Genomic DNA, 11,930 nt, shown 5'->3' on the forward strand with positions numbered 1-11,930 from the left:
TCATGTTGTCAGAAGGGACCATTCCCTGGAGAAGGATGTCATGCTTGGTAGGGTGGAGGGTCGACGAAAGAGGGGGAGGCCTTCAACAAGATGGACTGATACGGTGGCTGCAATGATGAGCTCAAGTATAGCAGGGATTGTGGGACTGGCGCAGGATCGGGCAGTGTTTTGTTCTGCTGTGCATGGGGTCGCTATGAGTCGAAAACGACTCGATGGCACTTAACAGCAGCAATATGTTTGAGGAAAAATCAGAGAAAAAGAAGAAAGAAAAGTGAAAATAAAAGACTAAGAATTACATGAAACACAATCAAGAGGAACAATTTACATGTAATTGGAATTTACGTACAGAAGAAAAACAACAAAGCATGGGGTAAATTGTTCAAGATTTATTAGCAGAAAACTTCCCTAACATCATGAAAGACAGGAAGAGCTCCATGCAGGAACCTCAATGAACCCAATACAGTATAGACCCCAAAAGAAAGTCACTAAAATATATCACAATCTAGTTTTCCAAAACCAAAAACAAAGAAAGAATTCAAAGAGTCTCGCAAGGAAATGAAGTATCACCTACAAAGAATGGAACACCAATAAAACCAAGCACTGATTTTTCAACAGAAAACATGTAAGTAAGAAGGCAATGAGATGGCATATAAAACCCTGAAAGAAGAGCATTGCCAACCAAGAATCATAACCAGAAAAATTGTCTTTCATATGTGATGCCAAAATTCTGACTTTCCAAGAGAAGCACAAATTAATGGGATTTGTATAAAACCAGACCAATCTTACCAGAAATATTACAGGGAGTCTTTGGGCATAGGATCAATGACATCAGACACCAACTTGAGATTAAGACACATGACAGCATCACCCTGATATTAACCCATATAAAAAATTCTCAAAAGGAAAATAATGTGGCAAAACTGAAAACAGGGAACCAGAGAAATTAATCTGGAAATGACTACAGCATCACATATCATGACAACACAAAGGGAGAGCTCACTGCCATACCGACTCATGGTGACCCCTCCTTGGGTTTCTGAGATGGTATCTCTACAGAAGTAGATTGCCCAATCTTCCTTCGGAGGAGTAGCTGGTGGGTTTGAACTGCCATCCTTCTGGTTAGCAGTCAAATGCCTTAGGCATTATGCCACCAGTTCTCCTGATATAGTTATAAAAATTCTATATGGAGACAAAGTTAAGGTGATATCAAGATATAACAAACTGTTTTAAACTTAGAAAGATAAAGGTAAATTTCAGAATAACTACAAACAAAATTAATAAATTTACTTACCAAAATAAAGAACAAAGTAAAAACACTCAGCAAACAGAAAATCAATAACAAAGAATACAAAAAGAAAATCCATAAACAAAACTCAGCACAGAAAATTAAATGGAACAGATAAACCATTAACCACATACAAACACACAAAGTATAACTAAATGGCAGTGTTATATTCATACCTGTTGATAATCACACTGAATAGTAATGGTTCAAATGTGCAAGTCAAGAGACAGAGAGTGGCAGAATGTATTTAAAAAATGTGGCTCATTGATATATTGCCTGCAAGAGACATAAAAATATAAATAGATTAAAAAGCAAAGACTGGAGAAAATAATATACCAAGCTAACAGTAACCAAAGAGCAGAGGAGTAGCAATAATAATCTCTGATAAAATAGACTTTAAGTCAAAATCCATTATAAGAGACAAAGAGGGGCATTAAAGGATCAATCCATGAAGAAAACATAAGCATCATCAGTATTTATGCACCCCAAGACAGAGCTCCAAAAGACATAAAGCAAACTCTAACACACAAGAAATGAAAAAGAGGCAGTTCTGTAATAATATTAGGAGACTTTAACACACCACTTTTGATGGTGGATAGAACAACTAGAAAGAAACTCAGCAAAGATATAGAAGATATAAATAACGCAATCAACCAATTAGACTGCAAAGACATATCTCAAAGACAAATTTGAAAACCTAGAAGAAATGGACAAATTTCTAGAAACACCGTATCTATCTAAACTAACATAAATAGCGGTAGAAAATTTGAACAGACCTATAATCAAAGAAGAAATTTAAGAACTCATTTAAAAAAATAATAATAACTCCTAACCAAAAACGTCTCCAGCCCAGAAAACTTCACTGGAGAATTGTACAACACATTCAGAGAAAAGCTTACATCAATTCTACTTAAACTATTCTAAAACACAGAAAAAGAAGGAATCCTCCCTAATTCATTTTATGAAGCCAGTGTAGCCCTGATAACAAAGCCAGGCAAAGACACCATTGAAAAAAAAAAAAAAGAAAGAAAAAAGAAAGATCAATATCCCTCATGAACATAGGCACAAAAATTCAAAACAATATTCTAGCTGACAGGATTAAAAAACATATAAAAACAAATAATACGTCATGATCAAGTGGGATTTGTAACAGGGATATAAGGGTGAATAAATATTTGAAAATTAATAAGCAAAATTCACTTATAAGTATAAATTTTAAAAAAGGAGCAGAATTACATGGTCATCTCAATCAATGTGGGAAAAGCATTTGGTAAAATCCATCACACTTTCCTGATAAAACTCTCAGCAAAATAGGAATAGAAGAGAAATGCCTCAACAAATTAGGGACAAAACAGTATGCAAAACAGTCAATATTCTTGTCCAAGTAGAAAGCTGGAGGGTATTTGCCTTGAGAACAGGAAAAAAACAAAGATCCCCTTTGTCACCATTCTTATTCAATATTCTACTGAGATCCTAACTAGAGCAAAAAGGCAAGAAAGTTACCCAAATAGGAAAGAAAGAAGCAGAACTATCCTGATTCACAGATGACATGATGCTTTTCATAGGAAATACCCCAAGACTGAACAAGAAAGTTACTAGAGCTAATAAAAGGATTAAATGTAAGTAAACAAGACCAACACACAAAAATCAGTCTAATTCCTCTGCACTAACAAGGAGAAATCTGAAAAGGAAATCAAGAAAAACATATACCATTTACGATAGTCCCAAAAGGATATTATACCTAGTAATAAACCTAACCAGGGACATTAAAGAATTATTCAAGGAAAACTATAAAACACTACTGTAAGAAACTAAGAGTTCTACATAAATGGAATAACATTCCATGGTCATGGATTGGAAGAGTGAACATTGTGAAAATGTCAATATACAAAAAGTAATCTATAGATAAAATGCAACTCCAATCCAAATTCCAAAAGCATTCTGTGATGAATTGGGAAAAAAAAAAAAAAAAAAATCTAATCTCCAACTTTATGTGGAAAAGGAGTAGGCCCTGAGTAGCTGAAGCAATATTGAAGTGTAACGAATTATGAGACCTCATACTTTCTGATCTCAAAACTTACTACATAGCCACAATAGCCTGACACTGATAAAATTACAGACACTTGGCCCTATGGAATAGAATTGAGAACACAGAAGTAAATCTATGAATTTATGGGCAGCTGATCTTCAGCAAAGCATTAAATTCCATTCAATGGGGAGGAAACAGTCTCCTTAACAAATAGTACTGGCAAAACTAGATATCCATATACACAAAAATGAATCAGGACACATATGTCATACCATGCACAAAAACTAACTCAAAATAGCTGAAAGACTGAAATGCTAAAGCTAAAGGTATAAAGTTCCTAGTAGATAATGTAAGAACAAGATAACAGACCTGATTTTTGGCAAAAATAGCCTATAAAACATAACTAACAATGCACAAAAGACAAGACATAAATTAGATAACTGGGAGCTTCTAAAAATTAAGTAATTATCCTTGTTATAAGATTTTATTAACAGAGTAAAAAGAGAACCTATAGACTGGGAAATAAAATCTTTGGCAAAGACATATCTGAGAAGTATATATAAAATCTGTAAAACATACAGAAAATTTTGTAAATTCAACAACACAAAAAACAATCCAATCATAAAAATTGGCAAAGGAAATGAACAGACACTTCACTAAAGAGGACATCAGACAACAACAGATACTTGAAAAGATTCACATTAGTCATTAGGAGTTGAGAATCAAAACTATAACAAGATACCATTTCACCCCTGCAAAAATGGCAATAAAAAAAAAGAACAGAAAACAACAAATACTAGCAAGGTTGTGAGGGGATTGGAACTCTTATGTGGCACCAGTTGGAGTATAAAATGGTACAACCACAATGGAAAACAGTATGGTACTTTCTCAGAAATCTAGAAATAGAGATGTTGTTAAATGCTTTTGAGCTGGTTCTGATTCATAGCAACCCTATGTACAAGAGAAGAAAACACTGCACATTCCTGTCCATACTCACAATCTTTGCTATACTTGAGTCTATTGTTGCAGCCCCTGTGTCAATCAATGCCATTGAAGATTTTTTCCAATGAAGATCTTCCTGATAACCATCCACTTTACAAGCATGATATCCTTCTCCATGGATTTGACTTCTCTTGACAACATAACAAAAGTAAAAGAAGTGAAGTCACACCATCCTTGCTTCTAAGAATTCTGTATAGATTTCATCCAAGAGAGATTGTTCTGGAAGTCCATGGTATATCCAGTATTCTTCGCCAAGACCATAATTGAAATAAATCAATTCTTCTTCGCTCTTCCTTATTTATTGTCCAGCTTTTGCATACATATGAGGTGACTGAAAATATTATGGTTTGGGTCAGGCACACTTTAGTCTTCAAAGTGTAATCTTGGCTCTTAAGCACTTTAAAGAAGTCTTTTTCAGCAGATTTGTCCAATGCAATATATTGTTTGATTTCTTGACTGCTGCTTTCATGTTTATTGTGGATCCAAGTGAAATAAACTCCTTGACAACTTCCATATTTTCTCTGCTTATTATGATGGTGCTTATTGCTCCAGTTGTAAGGATTTTTGTTTTCTTTACATTGAGTTATAATCCACACTGAAAGCTGTAGTCTTTGATCTTCACCAGTAAGTGGTTCAAGTCCTCTTCACTTTCAACACACAAAGTTTTGTCATCTGCATAGCTCAGATTGTTAATGAGACTTCCTCCAATCCTCATGCCACATTCTTCTCCAGGTAATCCAACTTCTCCACTTATTTTTTCAACATAGGTTGAATAACTAAGATGAAATTATACAGCTTTGATGTACACCTTTCCTGATTTTAAACCATGGAGTATCAAATTGTTCTTTTCAAACTCCCACCTCAAGAGTACATTTAAGTGTTCAGGTATCTCCATTCTTCCCAGTGTTACCCATAAATTTTTATTCCAGAAGTCAATTGCCTTTGCATAGTCAATAAAAGATAGCTAGATGTCTTTATGGTATTCTCTGCTTTCAGTCAAGAGCCATCTGACATCACCAACAATATCCCTCTTTCTGAGTTCTCTGCTGAATCCTGCTTGAATTTCTGTCAGTTCCTTGTCTATGTGATGCTGTGACCATTTTTGAATTTTTTCATGTATAATTTAACTTGTATTGATTTTAATGATACTGTTTGATAATTTCTGCATTCTTCTGGATAAAATTTCTTTGGAATGGGCAAAAAATATGAATCTCTTCCAGTCTGTTGGCCAGGTAGCTCGCTATCTTCCAAAATTCTTAGCATAGACAAGTGAGGGCTGCCAGCATTCTATCTGTTTATCAGAACATCTCAAATGGCATTCCATCAATTCCCAGAGCATTGTTTTTCATCAATGTCTTCAGGGAAACTTGTACTTCTTCCTCTAATACCATCTGTTTTGGTTACTTAGTGCTGCTCTAACAGACATAATACCACAAATGGGTGGCTTTAACAAACAGACATTTATTCTCTTACAGTTTAGGAGACCAAAAGTCTGACTATAAAGTGCCAAGCTCTAGGTGCTGGGTGAAGCCCCCTTCACCTTGTGCTTCAGCTCTGTCTCTTTCTCCTGGTCCACTGAAGCTGGAGGCTTCTCTTAACTCAGACAGCTGCTGGTTGCTGAGAATGACAAACTGAAAAAAATAAAATGGACAATCTCAAGACTATCTAACAACATGGTAGGCCACTAGTTCATGTCTAGAGACAGTCCCAAGATTAGCTGAAAACATGGCAGGCCATTCACTGATCATTTGGCCAAATGCAGGCTCCAAGAGTGCCAAAAACTCAAGACCTTCCTCAAAACTTCTTATAAACTGGAAGCAGACCACATCCCTAAGGAAGATTCTACCATGTTACCAGTTGCATTGTGGGGAACAACTAGCTGCCCAGCCACTCAAATCTAGGCCCAGTCAAATTGACATACAACTTAACCATCACACCATTGGCTCTTGATCATATGCTACCTCCTGAAATGGATGAATTTCAAAGTAATAGAAATACCTATATAAGAATGGTGATTTGAACAGACATATGTACATCAACATTTATTGCAGTATTATTCACAATAGCAAAAAGATGGGAACAAACTAAGTTCCTATCAACAGACAAATTAATAAACAAATTGTTGTGCATATATACCATGGGATAATACCCAACTGTAATAAATAAGTCCATGGCACATAACATGGAAGAATCTGAAGGACATTATGCTCAGTGAATAAGTCAGTCACAAAAAGACAAATACTGTATGGTCCCATAATCATAAACATTGATCTATAGGTGGGTAGGTAGATGGACAGGCTGAATGATCAGGTATGTCTAGGCCAGGGGTAGTGTACCCATGACCATGTATAGGGTTGGCAGATGATGTTTCTACAAGTATATTTGTATGTTCTATAAGAATTTCCAAGTATATATTAGAGCTGACAAGGCACAAGGTTGGGGTGACTTCTTGGCCACAGCCGGCTACCCAGAGCGAATGAGTAGTTGGACCTATGGACTCAGGACCATGGTCACAGGGGACATCAAGCTAAATTGGCATAACATACTACACAAAAACATTGTTTTATATCATACTTTGGTGAGTAGCAACTGGGATCTTAAAAACTTGCAAGCAGCTGTCTAGAAGCAACAAAGGGTTTCTCTTCATCCAGAGCAAAGAAGAATGAAGAAAGGCAAAGACACATGGAAACAATTAGTTCAAGGAACTGGTAGACCATGTGATCTTCAGCCTACATGACCATGAGACCAGAAGGGCTAGATGGTGCCCTCCTACCACCATCAACCACTCAGAGGGAGATCTGTGGAAGAGATCCTGGATAGAGTGGGACAACAATGTGGAACAAAACTCAAAATCATAAAAGAAAAAACAGGTTTGCTGATCTAATAGAGACTGAAACTATGGCCCCTAGCTACCCTTCAGGTCTGGAATTGAATTCACTCCTGTGTCTTCAAGCCAAATAACAGCCAGGTACATGAGCTGAACATTTTCATTAGTAGATACACTAATTGGAGAGATCAGTCATGGGAGAATAGAGTGGCAGAGTATGCACAGGGAGACAGCTCAGGGTGCAAGCGTGCATGGGAGGGAAAACACAGGGAAAAGATAACTATGGGGAGGAAGTGGGAAGACACCTGTTGCATTATGAGGAATTGCAGTCAATGTCATGAGACAAAATGTGTATGAACTGCTGTATGGAAATTGAATTTGCTCTGTAAGCTGTTACTGAAATCATAATAAGAATTAAAAAAAAAATACAAATGTAGATAGAAGAGTATAATGAAAAATAATATTCAAGAAGAGTTATACACACAGAGCACCAAATTCAAGAATTGAAGAGCCAGGGAGGGGAATTACTTTTTAGATAGTAGACACTTGTTGCTTTTGGTGATGGAAACCAAATATAGATGAAATCAGCACAACTTGAGCATGGTTAAAAAGACAATAAGAAGTATATGAGGAAAAAGAAGACTTTTAGTAACTGCCATAACATACAATTTTGTAATAACAATAAAAACAAGCAGAAAACGTGTTTCTGGTTACATAAGTAGATGCAGTTGCATATCTGTGTATAGAGAGGCTTATGCAGATAAATGCACATGCATGTGTAGGTGTTTTACCCACTGCTGTCCAGTCGATTCCAAGTCATAGCAACCCTATAGAGCAGAGTAGACCTCATAACTCAACCCACTGCCGTCGAGTTGAACCCGACTCATAGCGACCTTTCCTTGAGTTTCTGAGGTGATATCAGTACAATGGTAGATTGCCCAAACTTCCTTCTAAGGAGTGGCTGGTGGGTTTGAACTGTCAGCCTTCTGATGAGCAGTCAGATGCCTTAGGCACTATGCTATATACAGAGACTTTTTAGACATATCCAAACAACTTGCAGGACTGGTTTACTGGATTAAAAAGCTTGGAATGACAGCTCAGGGGAGAATTTAATTAATTTGGTATAACATAATTCAAAAAGATAGTATTCTACATCCTAATTTGGTAAGTAGTGTCTGGAGTCTTAAGAGCTTGCAGTTGGTCGTCGAAAGTACAACTATATGTCTGCCTTTACAAAACAAAAGAAAATGAAGAAAATCAAAGTTTCATAAAAGAAACTACCCCATGAGACTAAGAGTCCACACAAACCACAGCCTATTCTTACCTGAGTACCCAAAAGAGCTAGATGTTGCCTTGCTACCACTACTGATCATTCTGAATAGGGAAACAATAGAAGTTCTTGATTAATAAGGGAGAGGAAACGTAGGACAAAACTCAAATTCCTAAAAATGGCCAGGTCTACTGGACTGATAGAAATTAAAGGAACCCCTGACACAATCACTCTAAGATAATCTTTGAACTTGTAATTGAAGGTATTTCTGAAGGTTACCTTCCAGCCAAATAATATGTTGGCTTATAAAATAACCATTATCACCAAGAGTAATATGTACCTTTAAACAGTGAACTCTACTGAGACCAAATAATCAGTATTTGCCACCATCTCCCCCTTTTAAAAAAAATGAGAAGGCAAAGATGGGAAGGGAAACTAGGTCAATAGACACAGAACAAACAAATGGAAATATTGGTTATTCTGACACATTGTGAAAATTTTAACCAATAGCATGGAACAATTTGTACACAACTGGAAATAAACTCAATAAAGATGCAAGACACACATACAATACATTCAACCAACTTGACCTTACAGATGACTACAGAGCACTTCACCCAACCATAGAAAAATATACATTATTTTCCAGAATATGTGGAACATTCTCCAGGATTGATCATATATTAGGCCACAAAGCAAGCCTCAGTAAGTTTAAAAACATTGAGACACTGCAAAGCATCTTTTCAGATCACAAAGGTATACAATTAGAAATTAACAATAGGAAGACCTAAGAAAAGAGAGCAAACACATGGAAACTGAATAACACCCTACTCAAAAACAACTGGGTAATAGAAGAATTAAAAAATTCCTTGAATCAAATGAGAATGAAAATACTATGTACCAAACTCTTTGGAACACAACAAAAGCAGTGATTAGAGGGTGATTTATATCGATAAGTGCACACATCAAAAAAGAGCAAAGAGCCAAAATCAACACCTTAACCCAACATTTCCAACAATTAGGAAAAGAGAAGCAAGGAAAAAAAAAAAAAAAAACCTACAGTCACCAGAAGAAAAGAAATAATAAAGATTTGAGCAGAAGAAGATGAAACAGAAAATAGAAAAAAAAAAAAAAATAAGACTAGAAGTTAGTTCTTTGAAGATTATTAAAATTGACAAACCACTGACAAACATAGCAAAGAAAAAGGAGAAGAAGCAAAAAACATGAATAAGAAATGAAAGGAGTGATGTCACAACAGATCGAATAGAAATTATATATATATATATAAAATCAGGATATTATGAAGAACTGTACTCCCACACATTTAAAAACTTAGAAGAAATGTACAGATTTTGAGAAATGCTTACTTAAGCTAACACAGTCTGAGGTTAAAAAAAAACAAAAACAAGCAAAAAAAAAAAAAAAACTTGAAAAGAACCATAACAACAAAGGCATTGAATAAGTCATAAAAAAATTGTATCAATAAAAAAAAGTCCTGGGCCAGATGATTTCAAAGGAGAAATACATTAATCATTCAGAGAAGAGCTGACACCCATCCTACTCAAACTATTCCAGACCATAGAAAAGGATAGAATCCTCCCAAATTAATTTTATGAAGCAAGCATAACTCTGATACCAAAACCAGGCAAAGACACCACTAGAAAGGAAAACTGTTGTTTTGTTGTTATGTGCCGTGAAGTCGGACTCGACTCATAGCGACCCCTCCTTGGGTTTTCGTGGCACTATCACTATGGAAGTAGATTGCCCCATCTTCCTTCCAAGGAGTGGCTGGTGGGTTTGAACCACTAGCCTTTTGGTTAGCTGTCAAGTGCCTTAGGCACTGCACTACACTACCAGAGCTCCCAAAAGGAAAACTACAGACCAATATCCCTCATGAAGTAAAAAAAAAAAAAACTTACTGCCGTTGAGTCGATTCAATTCTTAGTCTTCCCTCTTTGAGATTCCAAGGTGGTATATCGTTGGAAGCAGATTGTCCAATCTTCCTTCCAAGGTGTGTCTGGTGGGTTTGAACCACCAGCCTTCTGGTTAACAGTCACCTTGGGCACTACACCACCAGAGCTCCCTCTCATGAATATAGATAAATGGAAAAATCTTCAACAAAATCCTAGCTAATAGACTCCAGCAACATATCAAATAATAAGAATAATAATACCTCCAAGTGGGATTCATACCAAGTATGCAAGGATGATTCAACATTAGAAAAACAATCAACGTCATCCATTACATAAGTAAAACAAAGGAAAAGAATCACATGATCATATCACTAGTTGCAGAAAAGTCATTTGATAAAATTCATCCCTGATAAAAATTCTCAAAAAAATAGGAACAGAAGCGATATTCTTTGACATAATAAAGGGCAGGTATGCAAAACCAAAAGCCTACATTGTTGTTAATGGAGAGACTGAAACCATTCCCCTTGTGAACAAGAATGAGACAAGGATGCCCTCTGTCTCCACTTCTATACAACATTGTATTGGAAATCCTAGCCAGGAAATAAGGCAAGGAAGATAAATCAAAGACATCAAAATTAGTAAGGAAAAAGTAAAACTATCCTGATTTGCAGATGATATAATACTGCATATAGAAAACCCAAGAGACTCAACAAGAAAAGTGATGGAACTTATTGAGAGATTTAGCATAGTGACAGGATACAATATAGACATATAAAATAAGTTCTATAAAAATAGAAATAGTCAATGAAACTAAGTCCTGGTTCTTCAAGAGGACAAATAAAAGGTCGAATTTTAAACAGAAAGGTAAAGAAGAAGAGAGAAAATGCAAATAGCCTACATCCTAAAAGAGATAGGTGACATCAGTAGATATTTTACAGACATTACAAGTTAATAAGAAAATACCATAATCTATCATCATAAATTTAACAACTTATATGAAATAGACAAAGTTCTTCTAAGACAGAACATACAAAGTTCAGTGAAGAAGGCATGGATAACCTGAGTAGATATATCTACATTTATTAAAGAAATTGAATATAGTTTTAAATGTTTCCACCAAGAAGACACCAATCTTAAATGTATTCACAGAAAAAATCAACCCCACATTTAAGGAGTAAATAGAATCTGTTATACAAACTCTTCTGAAAAATTGGAGAGACAGAATATTTCCAAACTAACTTTATGTGTTCAACATTGTTTTTGTTCAAGAATCTTAAAAGCAAAATACAGAACAATTCCTTCATGCAAAAAGGTACAAAACTTCTAAAAACTTTCAGAAAACCAAACTCAAAATACATAAAATATATAAAATATAATGCCTAGAGTATCATCCTAATAATATAAAAAGAGTTTAACATTTAAGAAAATCAATCAATATTGTTTGCTCTTTTTGGAAAAAAAAACTCAAGGGATGGTAGAAAAATAAAATTATAAAATGAAACACCGATTTTATGGTGAAAATATTCACCAAATGACATATGGGAGCTAAGTTTTTTAACCTAATAAAGAATTCCTAGCCAAAATATATACTTAACATTATATAT

This window comes from Orycteropus afer, unplaced genomic scaffold, assembly GCF_000298275.1.
Source record: "Orycteropus afer afer isolate SDZICR_OR568_19922 unplaced genomic scaffold, OryAfe1.0 scaffold00155, whole genome shotgun sequence".
Classification (NCBI taxonomy): domain Eukaryota; kingdom Metazoa; phylum Chordata; class Mammalia; order Tubulidentata; family Orycteropodidae; genus Orycteropus; species Orycteropus afer.